We start from the raw sequence: 20848 nt of genomic DNA on the forward strand, positions 1-20848 counted from the left end.
CACCATCGAAAACAGGGGATTTTTATACCCCACCGTGAGCCAAAAACCACTGCACCCCGCGAGCCACTCCACCTCATCGCCACCTGCACAGAAAGGGCTGCTAGGCACCTCAAGCCACCCCAGACCATCGTATGCCTCCTCTTCGTCTCACGATAAGTTTCTATTTTCCCCCACGCCATGTCCTCCCTCTCTCGTTCATCTCATCCCCCTCACTTGGTCTCTCTCTCTCTCTCTATCTTTCCAGCCTTGAGCCACCAAGGAACCACCCAGCTCCGCCGTTCAACACCACCAAGCTTGAAAGCCTCACACCTAGCTCTCGGTAAGCCCCTGCCCTTTGCTTCACTCGTCAAACCCAACCCAAATGCATGCAACCCATTCACGCGTAAAACCCAACCCGAATGCATGCAACCCGTAAAATCAATTTTAGGTGGGTTAGTTAAATTACAAAAATGCCCTTTGTATTGTTTTCCAAAAATACCCATGCCTATTTAGGATTTGAAAGATGAGAATATTTTAGTGCTAGAAAGAATCTAGGTTTACGAAATATAGACTATTTTAGTATTTTAGGTTTTAAATAAAATCACATGTTTAATTAGAAATTTATGCAAATTACGTGTTTATTTTATAGGGGACTGATTACATGCCGAAAATAGTGGATTAGCACTGCAAGGTGAGTAGCATGATCATACCCTTACACGTATGTACACTAAACGGCATGTCTTTTATAAAAATATTTTGCATATATGTCCTTCTTTGGAAGCTCCTCTTTACGTACCCAATCATGATATATTTATGAAAATCTATGATTTTATATGAAGATTTATGCATTAAATCCATGATTTTATGTGAAAATTTATGAATATTGATGATTTTACGTGATAATTTATGCATTAAAATAATTATGGGAAGTCATACATGATTTTATGTGAGAGATTATTCATAAAATTATTTATGAAATGTATGATTTTATGTAAGAGTTATTTCATAAAATTATTTATGAAAGTCATGATTTTATATGAGAGTTATGCATAAAATTATTTTATGTGAGAGTTATGCATAAAATTTTCCATGAAAAGTCATGAATTTATGTGAGGAAACATGTATCATGATATTTATGAAAGAATACGATTTCATTTGAAATCTATGATACGATATGACAAGTATGTATATGATTTCTTTTGAAATCTATGAAATGACAAGTATGCAAATATGATTTTGATGAAATATGTAACGGTCTATGTTATAATATGAAGACGGTACCTATGTTATGGGCATATTGCATTGCCAGGTCGTGCATGCTGGTAGTGCACCCAGTATGTCTTCCTTATGTATGGATTCCATAACCCGCAGCCACGAGCGGAATCGGGTATAAAAGAAACCCAAATGTTTTCATGATTTCCGCTTAAAAATTCACCTAACTTTTAGGACTAATTTTGGTAGTCTCGTACGTGCTCTAGGAGTCAGAATTTAGAAACCCTTATTATAGATAAAATTGGCCCTTTACATTAGCTTTCCAACCCATCTAGAATCACATCCATAGGATTTGTGAGTAGAAAGTTATGATTGAAATACTCAAGCATGTCTAGGTAGTCACCTAGTGTATTCCGAACTTGGACTTCTTGTGGATTTGTGGCTCCGCCAGCCCCTGCTTGGGATTAGACGATGACTGAGACGCTGAGACATGTAATTCAAGGCTACACACCCCTCGTACATGACAGATAATATGCTATGCACCTAAGTACACTAGCAGTATACAATAGCGTAGTAGTAGAAAGTTAATAAAAGTGGGATAAACTAAGCAACGCGATAAGCAATTGCAAAGCACATGGAACCATACTAATAATACCCCAAACATTGTCCAATCATAAACATGAGCCATAAAGGCGTAATATCCCAAAAGCATAAAGCATAGGTTAAAATTCCCAAAACACAGGATTTCCTCAAGACAACATAAATCCACAAAAGTTGACCATAAGTATTGTTGCCTCTTTTTTTTTTTTCAAAAAAAATACTTAAGCTCTTGTACTCGTCAAAAAGATTCGAGCTTCACACGCTTTTCCAAAACCTTATCCTTGTCCCGGTTGTTACGCCGCTTGAACTCCGCAATGAATTCAAGTATACTCATGATTTCCCGATCAATGGCCTCGAGTCGCTCCAGGATGGAGGGCTCGGGTCTATTCATAGCCATCTTAGGCACAAGCCCTCTGAAGGAGGAAGTGCCGTTCTCTTCCTCTTGGTCATGGTTGTCGTTTACTAAACCTATAAAACTTCTACCATTTCGGTTGGGGAATGGTAGTGGAACTACCACAATGAAATTTCAAGAAATCTCAGCAAGTAATCACACCACATACCACAGTTAACACAAGCATACAAAAGGTATATCATTATATGCATGCATGGACATGTACTTGATATGCCTTGACCAAAACTTGACTTATGCACTTGACTATTTTCAAAAGACTTGTAATAGAGACTTTAGCTTTTCATAAAAACTTCATAACTTTTTCTTATTCACGTAAACTTATTCAGAACTTGTCTTATCAAAACATATCACAAGATTTGCATCGAGTGATCCTTATTGTATCACGAGATTTTCATCAAGTGATCCTTGCCTTATGAGCACTTATTCTTGTTCATAGGGTGGACACAACACGGCTCCCCTCCTTACACTACGTGTTCCTGCTAGTTACCGCACCATCAATGGTCCGTACACCGTGATGAATACATTATAAACAGAGAATCATATTAACTCAACCTTACTTCGTCGGGTTACATGCCTTATGCACCCACTAGCATTAGGTGCTTCCTCGCTCCGACATCCGTTGAAAAGAATCTATTCGAAACTCGTCAATGGTACTTTATCGACCTAGGGGTTACCACTCCATTCTTAAGCACTCCAGAGTGGACGGATGAGTTCCACTAGGACATTCCCCCGCCCTAGCACTTGGGGTCGTGATAAAACTTTTTCTTTGAAAGAATTTTTCTGAAAACATTTCTTCCCCAAATGCATGTGGCATGAGACTTAAACATGCTTACTCATACTTGACATATGACATACGAAACGCCGTGCATGAAATAACCAAGCATAACATGTTCATTTCATAGCATGACAGCATAAATCATATGAGATACCATAACACATACATGGAACCATGAGAACTTGCTTAGGCCGAAACTTATAGGCACAAAAACATGAAAATTCATCTCATAAACATGTTCCAATCCTCAAACATATATCATAGAAATCGAAACATAGTAAAGTAAGACATGAAATCATAGATTTTTGGCTAAGTCTGAAACTTCCAAAGCGTTTTCAAACCGAAACATCATGTTGCATATATCATCAACCTCAATCAAGTGAAAACGGAAACTCACAGACATATTTCATGGCAATATCACTACAAATTCGAAACATGTAATTCCTTCTTCAGAGTTTCTCAAGATCATATTAACATATTGAAACAAACAACCAACAGATAACAAATAAAGCAATAAAAAACCATGGAAGGTTTTACACATTCATATGCGAATATCAACCAAGAGTAAGTTGAGTGTATATATACAAAATCCACGTAAGGAATACTAGCAAGCTATAAATCCGAACATACTATATTAGAAAGAGCATCTAAAACCCTACCTCATGTTCTTGAGTGCGTGTGTGGGTTTCTAGGGCATCATTCGGTCTTAAACCATTTGGCTTCTAGGGTTTTTAGGTTAAAACCCATTCATTTTACTCATAAGGTAAAACAAAACCTAAGGTAGGCAAGAATACGTATGGTGATCTAAACATGGAGGTTGAACTCCTCCTTCCTTATTTGGCCTCAAGGGTTTCTCTTGAAAATCCCAAGTTATTTCCAAGAAAATGGTACAAAATGTGTGTGTTCTATCTTTCTCAAAGTCTAATGAGATTTGAATCTCATTTTTGGATTGAGAGAAGACTTGTGTATGTGCAAGACTTAGAGGAAACCGATCCTTACATTGCTAATCCTTGGTAGTGACAAAATTCCTTCTCTTGCAAGGATCCTCCTTGTTTGGTTGGAAAGAAAATACAAGAAAATGAGAGAACTTTCAAATGAACTAGGGAGAATTGTGTGGAGAGAATGAGAACTCATGCAAATATGAAAAATGGCAAGGGAAAAGCCCCCTTGGCGTGAACCCTTCTATTTTATATGAGACCCTTCACTTCCCTCCTTGGTTGTATCCAAAGTCCTTGAATGGATAACAAGTGACAATGTTTCTTCTTTCGCTTTTCCCTATAGCTGAAATGCCACTTAGAGTTCCCAACTTGGATTGCATTAAGAAGGGACACTTTGGGGGTGGCATGTAGGACTCCTCCTCCTTGGCTGAAATTCCTTCTCTTCCCCTTTATGCTCTTCCTTTCCTTAAACAAGTAAATATATCTTCAAGGGTAGCTTGGTAAAATTGTACATGCCTTTTCCTATACCCAACAAGTAACTCTTGGCATGGAAGACAAGTAGCATTGGGCTTGTGCCATAGCCCTAGCCGTCCTTTCCATTTTCCTTTCCCAAGATGTTGCTTCATCTTCCAAGTACTCCTTCCCTAGGTGACCTTTCATATACCATTAGTCTAAAATGCACTAAGTGACAAGTGGCAAGTGAATGGAATGCTTGGGAGTGTGCTAGCCAAAACCCTAAGGGCAAACTTGTCCTTGATACAAAAGTCTCTTCACAAAATCTTTTACAAACTTGGTGCATGCTTGACACATGGCAAAAAGTTAGCTAAATTTGAAATCCCATAAGCCTCCCTTCAGTTTCCTATGTAAATCTTCTAAAAAAACTTCATTTCACTTCCCTAGGCTTCCCTTTCCAAGAAACCTACCTTGGAACTCGAATTCTGGACAAAAACAATGGGCTAGGAGTGCAAGCCCATCTTGGTGCCTTCATACACCTCTCTTTCCCCCTTAACCCACTTTCAGGACTAGGTTCAAGTTATAACATTCTCATGACACATGGCACTAGTAAATTGGAATTGGATTATGGGCCTAAACCATTGGACCTAAGTTTCTAAATAGAGCCGAAATTCCAAAATAAACTAGGGTCACTCTCCTCTTGGGCTCAAGTTACTACATCAAAGTTTCTAAGGCCTTCTAAAGTAACTAAGGCTCCTAAAATGCCATGGCAACCTAGAACGAATTCTAAAGGCCAAGCCTAGACAAAACTCGGGTCATCACAGAATTCCTTTTGTGGTTTCTTTCTCTTTTTCTTGATCAAAATTACTTTCAAACCTTTTACTAGTTGTTTCCACGATGTCATTTAGGTTGGTCTTTTAAGTTGGTTGGTTAGACTGGTCACCCAATTTAGTCACCCAGAGCCATGTCGCCAAGTCTTCTCACCCAAGAAGTAAAATATCTCGCTCATCGCCTAACTCTTGTTGCCAATTCTGGTCGCCATTAAGTCTCCTTGTCTAAATCTCCTCGGCTCTCTTCATATCTTGTTGCTTCTCATCAGTCTAGATCTGTAATCTTTTCTTTTGTACTAAAATGCCCTCATTTAGCACTAAATCTTCTCATTCCTTCAAATCCAAGAAAATAAAGAAAAATATGTTGAAATAAAATAAAATCAATGGTATTGAAGGGAAAATGACACTTTTCATAAATAAAAGAGTAATAAAAATCACATAAAAATCATACTTATCAAATACCCTCAAACTTAAGCTTTGCTCACTCTCGAGCAAAGAAAAAGAAAAACAAGTATTGGTTTGATTCATAAAATTTATTGTCTCAAAGATTTCCTAAAGTCTAATTCAAAAGAATCATTCAAGATCAATCAAGTTCAAAAGTTAATTCAAAAATCAATTCCACCACATCATTCATCCTTACACATCCATGCATACCTATCATTCTCACTTCATCATTAGCTCCCCAAATAGTTTTATGCAAACAAGTAAATAAATAATGGATCTCTAAACACTCCATAGTCTTGCTTTTCAAATCACCCTCCACTAATGTAGAACATAAACTATCACTAGGGATCAGTAGGTAAAACTTTATTAAGCTTGTAATATAAGGCTAGGGTGAGGGCTAAAAGAAAATGTAGGATTCAAACAAAGCAAGAGAACTTAAATTTCAACACCAGCAGAACAAATAGAGCATTCTCACTTCTAACACAAACATCTCTTCTCAATCATTGTGAATCTATCAACATACCTCTCTTTACTGTACTTTCAAGTATCTCTCTCTTTACCCCTCTATTCGGCAGGTTGGACTTTTCTTTTTCTTCTTTTTTTTCTTTCTTTTGAAATAAAGAAAAAAATTATTTTATTTCAAAATAAAATTATAATCAATTTCAATCATATTCTTATCATAGGCTTTTTATTCATCAAATCATATTGTTTTTATTATTATTATATACATTTTTTTCTTTTTCAAAATAAATAAAATAGTTTCCTTTCCCCCAAATTTAAATAATCACATTGTTCTCAATGGGAAAGAGGAAGAAAAACTAAAGAAGAGAATGAGAGATGGTAGGAGATGCTCTCCTGATTTTTTTTCCAATTCTGCCAATTGAATATTTTCCTTGAAGGTGCAGCCGTGTACTCCTTGGAGATCTCCACGCCTCTTCGTTCCTCAAGTGGTAGCTTTGGAAATTCAGCTCTATAAGTCTTGTCGGCCTTGACTATGTCTCGGTCGCTTATTTGAAAACAAGAATGTACCTCAGAAGGGAATTCCATAGATTTAAATACGTCAAAAGTGACCTACTCCTCACTGACCCTCAAAATGAGTTTCCCTTGTTGGACATCAATTAAGGTTCTCCCCGTCGCAAGGAAAGGTCGACCCAGTATCAAAAAGATCTCCTCGTCCTCCTCCATATCAAGTACAATGAAGTCGGCCGAGAAGATGAACTTATCAACTTTCACCAATATGTACTCAATGAGTCCTCTCGGATATTTAATAGATTTGTCTGCCAACTATAGGGAGATATGGTCGACTTTGCTTCTCCAAGACCTAGTTTCCTGAAAATAGAGAAAGGCATTAGATTAATACTTGCCCCTAACTCGCTTAAAGCTTTATCAAAATATAAATTTCCTATAGTACAAAGGATCATGAAACTCTTCGGATCTTTTAACTTAGGCCGCAGCTTATTTTGTAAAATTGCACTTCTCTCCTCAATCAGCATTACAGCCTCATTGATATGAACCCGTGGGAATGGAATCCCTTGAACCCACAATCAATTGGAAAACTCACCCAAGAAAGCCAAAATCAATGCAATGGAAAATTTAGATCCATTGAGGAACTCTTTTCCTAGATTATATGAAAATCTAGACCCGTTGAAAAACCCGTCTCAGGAACCTAAATTATAAGGAAAAACGCCACAAAGATTATGATTTGCCTTTGATAAGTTCAAAAGTTCATTAAAGAACAAGAGGAGACAAACTCAACTCACAATGAATAAATTCATCAAATTTCATAAAACTAATTAAAATGAGGTTACAAAGAGTATTTAAACTAAAGCCTAATTAAAACCCTAGCCAAAATAAAGCCCTTTCTTCCAAAAATGCCCTTAAATGAATAGTGTCAAGGCTACAGTAACTTCTTGAAACTCTAGTTTGATAAAATAAAACATATGTGGGTCAAGCATCCTCAAGCCCAATTATTCTAGACAAATTCCTATAACTAATAAAATAAACCCCTTTAATGAAATAAACAAGTCCAAGGCCTTCAATCACATAAACATAATAATAGGCCCTAATTTATGTTGCACTCTTCCATAGCTTGTATCACGTAGATGATCACTGGATCTCCTTCTCTCAAGCCCATCTTAAATATTCGACTCTTTCTAGACTCGTTCCAAATGGATTGCACCAATCCTTACATTGTTTCCATGCACTTTGTAGCTCTCGATCATGTGATTGCCCCATCTAAAACTTGCATAAGATGTTTAAGACTTGGTCCACCTTGAAGTCCATCACTCATGATCCTCCAACTTCCGCTTGTTTGATAATATATTCTTCAAGAATTTTGCATATTTAGGCATTTGCTATAAAACTTCAATGAGAGGAATATTAATATGCAGTTGCTTAAATATACTCAAAAATTTAGAGAACTGATTATCAATCTTATTATTATTTTTTAATCTCTACGAAAAATGAATTGGTGGATCATAAATTGAAGGAGAATAAGTTTCAGATATAAACTCCCTGGATTTCTTTGGATTTGCAGCCCCTTTATTCTCCTTAGTCTTCTCAGCTTGCTGGTGGGCCGCATCCCGCTCTGCTTCTTTCACCTCAGACTCGACTTCCTTTATCTCGAATTTCACGTTTTCGACAGCTTCTGCATCTCACTCGGTATTTACTATTTGAGGCTGGTCATATGTCCGCCCACTTCTCAATGTTATGGCTTTGACATGTTCATTCGGATTGGTCACAGTGTTACTTGGTAAAGTCTCTATTGTCCTCTCGGTAAGCATGTTTGAGAGCTGACCGATTTGTGCCTCAAGATTGCAAATTGAAGCCGAGTTGTTTTGGATCATCATATCAGTCTTTTGCATGTACTGCATAATCATATCCTCAAGTGTTGGCTTCTTCTCTTGATGTGGAAACTGTTGAGGTGGTCTAGCCGGCACTTGGTTATTGCTCCATGAAAAGTTAGGGTGACTTCTCCATCCGAGATTGAACATGTTAGAATAAGGATTGTTTTTACGTTGGAAATTGGACACATAATGAGCTTGTTCATAACTCAGTTGGGCAAAAGGATTCCCCACTTGGTAATCTACACTTGAATGATTTCCTATGCAAGGATCACAAACAACATTAGTTTGAATAGCATTAACGTTCATCTTACCAAGTTGTTGTGATAGATTTGTCATCTGTGCCACCAATGTGGTAATAGAATCAAGTTCAAAAACTCCAGCTGTCTTTCATGGTATTACTTTCTCCGCAAACCATTGATAGTTGTTGGATGCCAATTCTTCCAGAAGTTCATATACGGCTTCATGGGTCTTACTCATTAATGCTCCTCCCGCGGCCACATCAACCATAGATCGATTTGTGGGTCTCAAACTATTGTAAAATGTCTGTACTTGAAGCCAAGCTAGGAGGTCGTGATGCGGACACTTGCGCAATAAATCCTTGTATCTCTCTCATGCCTCATATAATGATTCACCCTCAAATTGGGTGAAGGTAGTAATATCATTCCTTAAATTCATTGTCTTGGCCGGAGGGAAATATTTTGCTAAGAATTCTCGTGCCAACTCCTCCCAGGTGGTGATAATGCCGGTCGGCAAAGAGTTCAACCAAGCTTTTGTTTTTTCCCCAAATCTTTTTCCCTAAATGAGAAAGAAAAAAGTCACAATCAAATCGCATCATCTGTCACTCCATTGTGTTTAAAAGTATCACAAATTTCTAAGAAATTTACAATATGGACATTAGGATCCTCTTGGGACCGCCCCCCAAACTGGACGGTTTGTTGAATCATTTGAATGATGGCTGGCTTGATCTCGAAGTTATTGTCTTGTATAACTGGCCGCCTTATACTAGATGCCGCCCCATTAACAAAGGGCATAGCATAGTCTCTTAACTCCTTGTGCTCTTGGTTGGCTATATTAAATTTAGATATAGTAACCTCTTTCTTTTTCTATTTATTAATCCAACATAAGGTTCTTTCAATCTTGGGATCGAAAAATATATGTTCTAATGATTTAGACCGGGGCATGCACTTCTGATTGCTGAAAAGAAAAACCAAATTGAGATCTAATATAAACCATTCTTTTAAAAATAAAATCCAAAGTAGTAAAAATCTATTTAGTATCAATATCAACAACAAATAGCTAATCCCCAACAATGGCGCCAAAAACTTGTTGTATTAAAAATATTTGCAAGTACACAAAGTCGTAACAAGTAATAAAGTGTTTTAAAGAAAACAGATGTCGAACCCATAGAGATTAAATATGCTATTGAGTATTGAAATTTACTAAATCAATTATTACTTGGAAAACCAAAATTTTAAGAATAGATTATCTAAATTAAACTGAAGAAAAGAGCATTAGAATTAAGATTTTAAAGATAATAAGAATAGATCTAGAATGTTTAATTTCACCTAGCAAATCCCACACAATTCTTGGACTTCTTGTGGATTCCTTCTGTGATTTCTTTCTCCTTTTCTTGATCAAAATTACATTCAAACCCTTTGCTAGTTGTTTCCCACGATGTCGTTTAGGTTAGTCTTTTAAGTTGGTCGATAGACTAGTCACCCAATCTAGTCGCCTAGAGCCTTGTTGCCAAGTCTTCTCATCTCATCGCCTAACCCTTGTCCTAATTATGGTCGCCATTGAGTCTCCTTGCCTAAATCTCCTCGACTCTCTTCATATATCGTTGCCACTCGTTAGTCTAAATCCGTAATCTCTTCTTTTGTACCAAAATGCCATCATTTAGCACTAAATCTTCTCATTCCTTCAAATCAAAGAAAATAAAGAAAAATATGTAGAAATAAAACAAAATCAATAGTATTGAAGGAAAACTGACACACTTTTTATAAATAAAAGAGTAATAAAAATTACATAAAAATTATACTTATCACATCCCCCTACTCGAAATTATAGAAGTCGTGACAAGAATCCAAGAGGGCACTAATGACGAAGCGCAAGAGAACAGTACCCCCTTCAGAGAGGATCGTGCCTAAAATGGTCTTAGGTTCGACCGAGCCTTCCATTTCGGACCATCTTTAGTCAATTGATCGAGCAATTACTGAAATACTTGAACACATTGAGAAGTTTAAAAGATGCCACTATCGGGACAAGGACCGGGCTTTAGAGAAGCCCGTGAAACCCGATTCTCACTCAAGATAAAGACCTATGTTAAGGGACCACTTTTGAGAAATGACTCTTTTGATAGTTGGATGTTTTGGTCCCGTGTTTTGGGAGTTCTTTTTTGAAACTCTTAACTACTTTTGATGACTCTTATGGAATATGAATTATTGGGATTTTATGTTCCTCGGTACCATGATTAGTGTTCCATTATTTGACCTAGGTTGACTTTCCACTACGATTTACTGCATACTGCTAGTTATCATTAGATGCTTGCATCTTATCTATCATGTACGAGGGATATGGAACCCTGTGTTGCCTATCCCAGCACTTCAATATTCTGCCAAATCCCAAGTGGGGACTAGGGACACCACAGTTCATCCGCCCACGCCCCTTCTTTTCACCTACCTTATTCTTCAATATCCCCACTATGGTCTTGTTGCTTGCTTAGACTTGTCTATTTGCCTATGGGTGTCCAAAAGATGAATACTTGACTTTGATCCTGAATTCTAAACACCACCTACTATAATGCTCTAAATGAAACTATTTGTCGTTGTCATAAATGATGCTTTGCGGTATCTCAAATCTACATACGATTGCCTTCCATATAAACCTTCCCACTTGGTGAAATAGTCGACGACAACGATGATGAATTTGGTTCCTCCTTTACTCGGAGGCATAGGACCGACCAAATCTATCCCCCAATGAGCAAACAACCATTGGGCCATTATCGACTTCAGTTCTTCAGGGGGGCATGCTTGGGATTGTTGCATGTAGCTGGCACTGGACACACTTTTTTACGTACTCCTTTAAGTCCTACAGGGCGTTGGGCCAATAGTAGCCTGCTCTCATGACTTTCGCCGCCAATGACCTTCCTCCTAAATGATTCCCACAAACGCCTTTGTGTGTCTCCCTCATCATATACTTGGCCTCCGTTTTTTATATGCATCTTAGTAATGGGCTTAAAAAATCCCGTTTGTATAGTGTTCCGTCTATCAAGGTGAACCAAGCTGCCCTATTTCTGACTTTCCTTGCCTCATCCCGAGAAGCGGGTAGCTCCCCATCCTTTAAGTACCTGATAATGTTATCTGCCCATCCTGGCAAGTTTCCTTCGATCTCAAAAACTCATTCCCTATGGCCGTCGGGTCTACTGTCCTGAGGGTTACTTCCCATGGCAGCATTTGTTCCTGCCCTGTCGATGCCACTCTTGCTAACCGATCCGCCTTCTAGTTGTCCCTTTTGGGAATTCATTCGATCCGAAAATATTGGAACTAACAGGATTTAACCTGGACATGATGGAGGTACCTTATTAACTTCAGTCCCTTCGCCGAATATTCTCCCATGATTTGGCCAACCCCTACCTAAGAGTCTGCTTTCACTACTACTATCGTTCCACCTGACATTTCAAGTACAGCCAATCCCATGAGCACTGCCTCATACTCCGCTTCATTATTCATCACCTTGAAGTTCAATCGGGCAACATGAAATGACTCTATGCCATCGTATGTTATCATGTGGACGCCCACGCCCTGTCCTACCCGACAAGATGAGCCATCAACCTGCACTAGCCACGATTCCTTCTCAAGTGCCTTCGACATCTTCTTGAGGAAGTTCGTCAGTTCCACAACAAAATTAGCCAGGACTTGTCCCTTGACAGCGATTCTAGGGACATAGTTGATGTCATACTCGCTCAACTCGATGGACCATTTCACCAGTCAACCAGAAGTGTCAAGCCTTTGAAGCACCTTATGCAAGGGTGTGGAGGTGATGACCCTTATGGGGTGGGCTTAGAAATAGGGGCATAATCGTCATGCCGACGTCACAAGTGTGAAGGCGATCAACTCTATCTTTGGGTATCTCGGCCCCTCTTAAAGCTTTGCTGACATAATACACTGGCCTCTACTCTTTGCCCTCATCTCTTACTAGAGTAGCGGAAACCGCATCTAGGGTGGCAGCTAGATACAACTACAAGGGTTCTCCCTCCTTGGTTTGACTAAGCATCGGTGGGTGGGTCAAATATTCTTTCAGCAGCACAATGCTTCCTCACATCATGCATCCCATTCTTGAGCCTTCTTCAATACTTGGAAAAAGGGCATGCATTTGTCCGTTGAGTGAGACACGTACCTGCTGAGGGCCGCTATTCTCCCAACCAGTTTTTGGACTTCGTTAAGAGTCTTGGGCGACTTCATCTCGATGGAAGTCGCCCTACGCTTTTCAGGATTAGCCTCGATGCCCCTCTAGGACACCATGAAGCCCAAAAGCTTGCCCGACTGTACCCCGAACATGCATTTAGTTGGGTTGAACTTCATCATGTACTACCAAAGCACACCAAAAGCTTCCTTCAGGTCATCTATGTGCTGCCCAAACTCCATGCTCTTCACTAAAAGATTGTCCACATAAACTTCCATGTTCCGGCCTATCTAATTCTTGAACATTTTGTTGGCTAGCCTTTGGTAGGTTGCTCCTACATTCTTCAGCCCAAAGGGCATGACCATATAACAGTACAGGCCCCGATCGGTTATGAAGGTCGTCTTATCTTGGTCAACACGTTTTGATTTGGTTATGCCAGGAGTAGGTGTCCATAAAACTCAACACCTTGTGACCCGTCGTGGCATCGACTATTGGATCGATTTGATGGAGAGGAAAAGTATCTTTTGGGTAGGCTTTGTTGAGGTCTATGAAGTCTACACACATTCACCACTTGCCATTGGACTTTTTTACCAACACAACGTTTGACAACTAGTCAGGGTACTAAGTTTCCCTGATAAATCTTGCCATCAGTAATCGATCCACTTCTTCTGCTATCGCCTTATACTTCTTAGTGTTGAAATTCCTCTTCTTCTGCTTAACAGGCCTTTTGTCCGGGTTGACATTCAGTCGGTGCTCTATAACTTCTTCGCTTATTCCCGACATACATATCTTGATGATTCCATACAAAGACATCTTTGTGCTCCAAGAGGAGCTGGATTAGCCAGTTCCTTTGCTCCTTCGCCATTGTAGTTCTGATCCTCACATGGTTATCCAACAGGGTTGGATCAAAGGGAACGAGTTCCAATGGCTCATCAACTTCTCCTTGTTTCAGCATTTTGATGAGTGTACGAAAGTGCACTCTAACTACCCTATTATTGGACTAAAATGTAAAAATATGAATAGAAATTATAAGAAGTAACGTGTATTCTTGAATTGGGTTTTTATTTACTTTGAGATACTCCTAAGCAGATTTTTATGTTTAATTTCAGGATATATAAAAAAGCAAGTCAAAGTCCAGTCAAATTCAAAGAAATTTAAAGTGGGCAAGACGTTAGAACAACCTATGAACTTTCAACAAGTGTATGATTCTTCAAATAAGGACAATGGTGGGCTTTGGGAGTAATTCGGATCAAGAGAAAAAGTCAGAGTCCAAAACGAGCTATGAGACAGCCTGGACATACTTTAATATTTTAATTGTAACTTTTTACTCATATATCATATTGATGTGATTCTTTACATATTGGAAAGCTATCTTAAAGGGCTACAAATTTGTCTCTAATAGGGATTTATAAATTAAAACTCCTAAAGCATGTACGTGGCTACCAAGGTAAGTCTAAAAATTTAGATGATTTTTTGTGTGGGAATCATGAAGATATTAGGGTTTCTTTCCTACCCTATATAGGCATATCATTAGCATGAAATTGGAGAGCTTTTAAAAGGAAGACGGCTCAATTCTAAAGAAAGGAGAAAAATACTATTTTTATTTATTTTTAGTTCTTCCATGGAGAACTAAATTTTGGGTAAAGCCTAAGGCGAAAATTAATCGGTGAAAATACTTTGACATTATTTCAATTCATAGATTAAGCCTTATTGTTTAAAATTTTAGGATTCAATTCTCTATTTGTTTTGGATATTATAATTTTGAGACAATTATATTAAATCTTGCTATGGTTTGATTTTGTTGAGCTATAAGATTATGAATATATGATTGTGACTTAAACAGGCTTTTCATGCTATTGATGTGATCTTTTGCTGCATTATTATTTGAGAACATAGTGTCGTCTTTAGATCTGATATTCATTTTTATATATAAAAACTATGGTTTGTAAAGGGAGAATAGATTCTAGAACTAAATTTGAGAAAGTAAATGAATATAATGTCATATATTCCAATTAAGAATTTGGTGTCATAATTCTTAATTGTGTATATAGTTTGGATTGAAAAAGTCAGAGTATTGGATCCGGTTAATGGAAGCCCAAAGATTTACTTGCCTTCTTATCCATGCCCTAATCTCATTTTAATTACGTACTTTAGGTAGAATTTTCAGATTCTTATTATATTATAATTTGATCTTTCCTTTTAAGCTTGCGTCTTGTTGTGTTTCTTCCAACTCCCTATGGATCGACACCCTGAACTATACTATAACACTGCGTACTAGTTTGGGTGTAATCACGTTTCCTCGTCCCTTGTTTCTACCTCCTTCATAAAGACTTCAGGAGGATGTGGTGGGAGGGTCCCATCACCGCATTCCCGTGTCTCTACTGTTTTTACACTTTTCTCTCCTTTCCTCAATTCTTGCACGTAACAATCTCGGGCAAGTACCTGCTCGCCACGCATCTTGCCAATTCCCGCTTTCGTGGGAAAATTCATTTTCAAATGGTATGTGGATGTGATTGTCCTCAAGGCATTCAATGTTGGTCGGCCTATTATGGCATTATACGCTGATTGCATCCTTACCACTAGGAACTCAGTCAGGGTAGTGGTGAGGTAAGGGTCAGTTCCCATCGACACTAGTAGCATAACGAACCCCATGGGTTGAACTGCATCTCACGTGAACCCCTTCAATGTGGTTGGTGTTGGGCGAAGCTGACTCATACTTAACCCTATCTTCATGAAAGCATCCTAGAATAGGATGTCTGCCGAACTTCCATTATCTATCGATATCCTCCGCGTCGTGTAATTTGCTACCAGCATTGTTACCACCAACGCATCATCCTGTGGGTATACTACCCTTCAAGAGTCCTCATTGCAAAAAGAAATTGGGGGCGAGGTTTGTACCCGTGCCTGCTTGATAAGTCTCTCCACGCAGTATATTTCCTCATATCTTGCCCATCTTGCATAGGCCTTTCTTTCCGAAGAGGATGATCCACCACCCGCATAACCCCCAGCTATGGTACGGATCTCTCCAAGAGGTGGGTTTCTTTGATCCGTATCCTACCTGGGTCGTTGATTCCTTGGTTCATGCGATCTCCTTGCCCTCTTAGGTGACTCTCTCCTCCTTGGGCTCTCGCTCCGTCTAGGCTTACATTCATGCCTCCTATCGTCTAAACATCATAGTGGAGAGGCGTTCTTAGGGACAATGCATTCTAGCTCCTTGTTACCCTTCATCTTCTCTATTTCTTGTTTGAGTGTGTGGCAATCCTCGATTTGGTGACCATTCGCCCTGTGGTACGTACAATAACTTTGGGTCCACCACCCGCGGTCCTCATCACGCCTAGTTCCTTTCACCTTGTCACTGTCCTATACACTAGAATAGTGTACATGGTTGCTACTGTATCGCCTTGCATGTGTCTCTTGCTTCCCCTTATACTGACTCTTTCTCGACCTTAGACCACTTTCTCAAACCTTCCTAGGGCCTTCCTTCGATGTGCTCTCCTCTTTCCATCCTGGTCTAGCGGTGAGGGCGATCAACGTATCCTCGGCGTTTACAAAGTTATCTGCTCGGTCCATAAATTTCTACAAAGTGGAGGGGATTTTCCTCGCCAATTCAGCCATGAAAGGTCTCCTTGGCCAAATTCGCCCTATTAGTGTGGCCAATATGATTTTCTCATCTTGGTCATCGGTGATCATTCTTTCCCTATTGAACCGTGCCAAATATGCCTTTAAACTCTCATCCTCCCTCTACTTTACAGTTAATAAGTACGTTGTTGGCCTCCTCCTCCATCGGCTAGCCATGAACTGAGTGATGAACTACCGGCCTAGTTCCTCACAATTCTCAATGGAGCCTAGCTGTAGTGCTTCGAACCAACCCCGAGCTGCTCCCTTTAACATCAAAGGAAAAGCCCAACATGCAATCTCCCCTGGAAATCCATGGAGAATCATGTGGGCTTTAAAAGTCTCCAAGTGCTCCACCAGGTCCTTGGAGTCGTCGTACATATCTATCAATTGGACGTTGAATTTCGATGGTAACGATACCACCATGATCTATGAAGTGTATGGCAAGTTGGTGCTGGTCAGTAGCTGATCAACTGAAGATGAGGTTCCTATCTTCTTGGTCATTTCCTTGTATTTATCCATCAGGCTGCGCAGATCATGATGCATCTTCTTTGTCACCTCGTTCTCCTGAGGGGCATTACCAGCGCCAGTGCTGTGAACCTCCATCTCTACCCTGTCAACCTGACTGGGCGTCGTGTCTTCTCCTAATGGCCCATTCTTTGCCTTGAGAACCTCATTCTCCTTTCATAATGACTCAACTTATGTGTTGATGAGTGTATGAAAGTACATTCTGAATACCCTATTATTGGACTAAAATGCTAAAATGTGAATAGAAATCATAGGAATTAATGTGTATTCTTGAATTGAGTTTCTATTTACTTTGGGATACTCCTAAATAAATTTTTATATTTGATTTCAAAATCTATAAAAGATAAGTCAAAACTCAGTCAAATTCAAAGGACTTTCAAATGAGCAAGACGTTGGAACAACCTAAGAACTTTCAACAAGTGTGGGACTCTTCAAATAAGGATAATGACGGGGTTTGAGAGTAATTCGAATCTAGAGAAAAAGTCAGTCTGAAATTTGCTAGAAGACAGCTTGGACATACTTTGGTATTTTGAATGTATCCTTCCACTCACACATCTGATTGATGCGATTCATGGTGCGTTGGAAAGCTATCTTAAAGGAATACAAATTTGTATCTAATAAGGATTTCTAAATTCAAACTCTTGAAGCGTTACGTGGCTACCAAGCTGAGTCCTAAAATTTAGACTATTTTTTATGCGGAAATCATGAAGACACTAGAGTTTCTTTACTACCCTATATAAGTATATGATTAGTACGAAATTGAGGAGTTTTTTCTGGAGAAAGGAGACGGCTCAAAACTTTTGAACAAAGAGACGAAATTAATTTCCATTGCTGTCGTTTGCTTTATTTTTCTCTTGAAATTTTTGTTGTCTATTATATTTATGGGTAACTAAATTCTCAAGAAGGGTTATGGATGAACTTGCACATTAGATTGTGTTTTTAATTTATTTTTAATTTATGTATTTGATTTTTAATTACTAAAACTCTTTCATTTTATCATTCTCAATTCATTATTGATGTTTTCTTCTCCGAATAATCATAGAATTTATTCTATTTATAGATTCAATCATGTTTTTTCTATTGAATGGATTAGCCCTTTGATTATGTTTGGATCAATTATTTATCTATATTGATTTAATTCTTTGCTGCAATATCGCTTCCTGAATATATTGTCGTCGTTAGATTTTCTCAATAGTGATAATAATTTACGTATTTTAAAAATAATGAATGATTTTTCAAAGGGTTACATTTGGTTTAGTTTTGGTTTATAAATCTATGCATTCCGATTGGAAATTTTGGGAATTGAGTCTCTAATTGAGTTATTCAATAAATTAAGAATAATTAAAATACTGGATTTGTGCAAGAGATTCCCGATGCTTTACTGTTCGTCAAGTTTGAGTACTTTTTTCGTTAGTCACTTTGATTCACATTGATTTGCATTTAAAATTAATCTTTGTTCTCCATTAATCATTTATTATTTCTATTTAGTTTCTTTATTCCTTCGGCTATTTTTTTAATTTGTCTCTTTGTGGAATCGACACCACAAAGCTGTGTTACAACTCCTGCGTTATTCTTTGGGCGTAATCAGGCGTTGAGTCTCCTCACTACTTCTTCCATTTCCGCTAGCCTTCCTTCCATGTTTCGCAACGTCTCTTCCCGATCTCTAGTTGCCTGAGATCAAGTGGTGGTGGGCATATGAAAAGCACGCTGATTATAAGATAACTAAATCCCACAAACGGCACCCACTGTTTAGAACGTGTTTCACTGCTACGCACTCCTGATCTCCTGCAACTAAAGAGTAAGATGGCTTGGGGGGTTGAATTGGGTCCCTCTGATACCTAAGTCAGTAACGATATGAGTCTTCTTAGAGCAAATTATTCCAGAGCTCTTCATTAGCGTACCTAGGTTCTTTAAATAGAGGACTTGCCTTTTTGGGATCTATCTTACCCACTATTTGAAATTCGAACCCCGGAGCCTTCAGGTTATCCACTTATTTTGAATGAGTGAATATCCTAATTGGTCCAGGATAAGCAGGTGGGCGTTCTTATCTTTAACAAACTAGCCTGAGCTTTAATGGGCCAGGGGGTTTGAGTCTTGAATGGCGTGATTTGTCGAGCCCCATAACCCAGGCCCAGGGTGGTTCCCCGCGAGCCCTTATGGATAATATTAAAGCCCTTCTACCTGGGGTTAAACTATGAAAAATGGTTGACCAAGTAGCTTGTCCAGGGTTTTTTCTTCCCCTTGTGATTTTGAGGAAAAAATAAAAACAAATGAGCGATAGTTTAGTTTTTGATTGATGTCATTTTCATTCATTGTTTTTTTTTTTTTAACTTTGTCGAGCGGGGCGATTTCGTATAATTTTACAGTAGCCAACGACGAAGAAGTTGCACCAAGGGTAATTTATACACTGTTAATCCCCCGTACTGCAACTTCCCCGTGGCAAAAGCAATTTCCATTTTACAGATGACAATGTCACAATGCTAGAGATACAGGCAAACCAACAAAATAAAAACAAAAATGTCTTCTCTGCGTACTTTAGGCACGTTTGGCCTTTCTATTTTGAGCATCTCCTTATGAGTGATTTTTCAATTTTTCATGACACTTTTATTCGCTGTCTCTTTTGGCATTGTGCTTTACTTCCAAACGTCGTCCTTAGCCTATGCATGTGTTCATTGGCTTTCCTGTCACTAACATACAAATCACACGCCGCAAATGTACTAATACGCTTGTTGTCCATCCATGGTAATATAGGAATCTTCTTATCCTTTTTCCATGAACATGATCGCTCAAAGTTTTCTGAAATTTGTAAATAACACAATAAGAAATACAAAAGAAATCTGACATCCAACTGTATCTGCATTAGGGCTCGTAAATAGTTTGTCTTGCCAGCAACTACACCATGTTGAAGGAAAAAAAAAAGAAAAATACCGAAATCTAACGGTTCTCAGGAGACAAGTTTCTGGGCCAGCCACAGCCTAGCATGTGGATCATATTGAGGTAGTTTCTGTGTAGTTGGGAAGCACATGGAACATGCATTTCAAAATACAAGAAACAACTAGATTATCAGCAACGTACGACAAATAACACTGGCAATATATATATATATATATAGAAAGAGAAAATATATTTATAACTGTGAATTGTGTAACCACTAAGTGAATAAAATATGAGACCTATATGAAAAAAATTAATTTTTTAATAGTAAACTCCACTCTTTTACAAAGCGATTACGCGGCGTTTATGTAATTCACAATTATATATAAAATTACTCTATAGATATATATTATATATATATATATATATCTGCCATTGTTGAGGCAAATTTTGTCAGATTCTATTTATCATTGGTTCAGTCGATGGGCTCCTTCGACAAGAAAAGAAAAGAAACAGAGACCGAGGAAAAAGAAAAGCTTTTGTTTTTTTTATTTTTTATTTTTCCTTTTTTGTCAGTTGATAGATCAGATTTAGGACAAGTTTTAAAATGGGATTTGAACTGTTGGGATTGTCTTCAATCCAACCTGCATGCTCCAAAAGATTTACATAACTGTCTTCCATCTACTTTCAGCTGCAATGATAGAAACCACAACCGAGAAAGATAGAAAACCAGTTAATTCTGCCGCAGGTTTTATAGGGAGCATCCCACCAAAAAGCTCAGCCATAAACTTTTGCATTATATTAGAAAGCATCTCCCATGATCTCAATTGGGGCTCCTTGGAAACCATCCCGCAATACTCTAATCAGTTGGTAGGTTTTTCACCTCCGCGGTAAAAAATTGAACGGATAAGATACTCAATCAGGAACCAAAAGCAAACGAA

At 38.4% G+C, this 20848-nt stretch overlaps 1 non-coding gene across 1 annotated transcript; it reads left to right on the forward strand.

The window, feature by feature from the left end:
- The first annotated feature begins 9054 nt into the window (after window positions 1–9054).
- Window positions 9055–9161, forward strand: LOC121237984. The gene has a single exon (XR_005935031.1). It is a non-coding gene; the product is annotated as a small nucleolar RNA R71 (small nucleolar RNA).
- The last annotated feature ends 11687 nt before the right edge of the window (window positions 9162–20848 follow it).

This window comes from Juglans microcarpa x Juglans regia, chromosome 6S (assembly GCF_004785595.1).
Source record: "Juglans microcarpa x Juglans regia isolate MS1-56 chromosome 6S, Jm3101_v1.0, whole genome shotgun sequence".
Taxonomy (NCBI): Eukaryota; Viridiplantae; Streptophyta; class Magnoliopsida; order Fagales; family Juglandaceae; genus Juglans; species Juglans microcarpa x Juglans regia.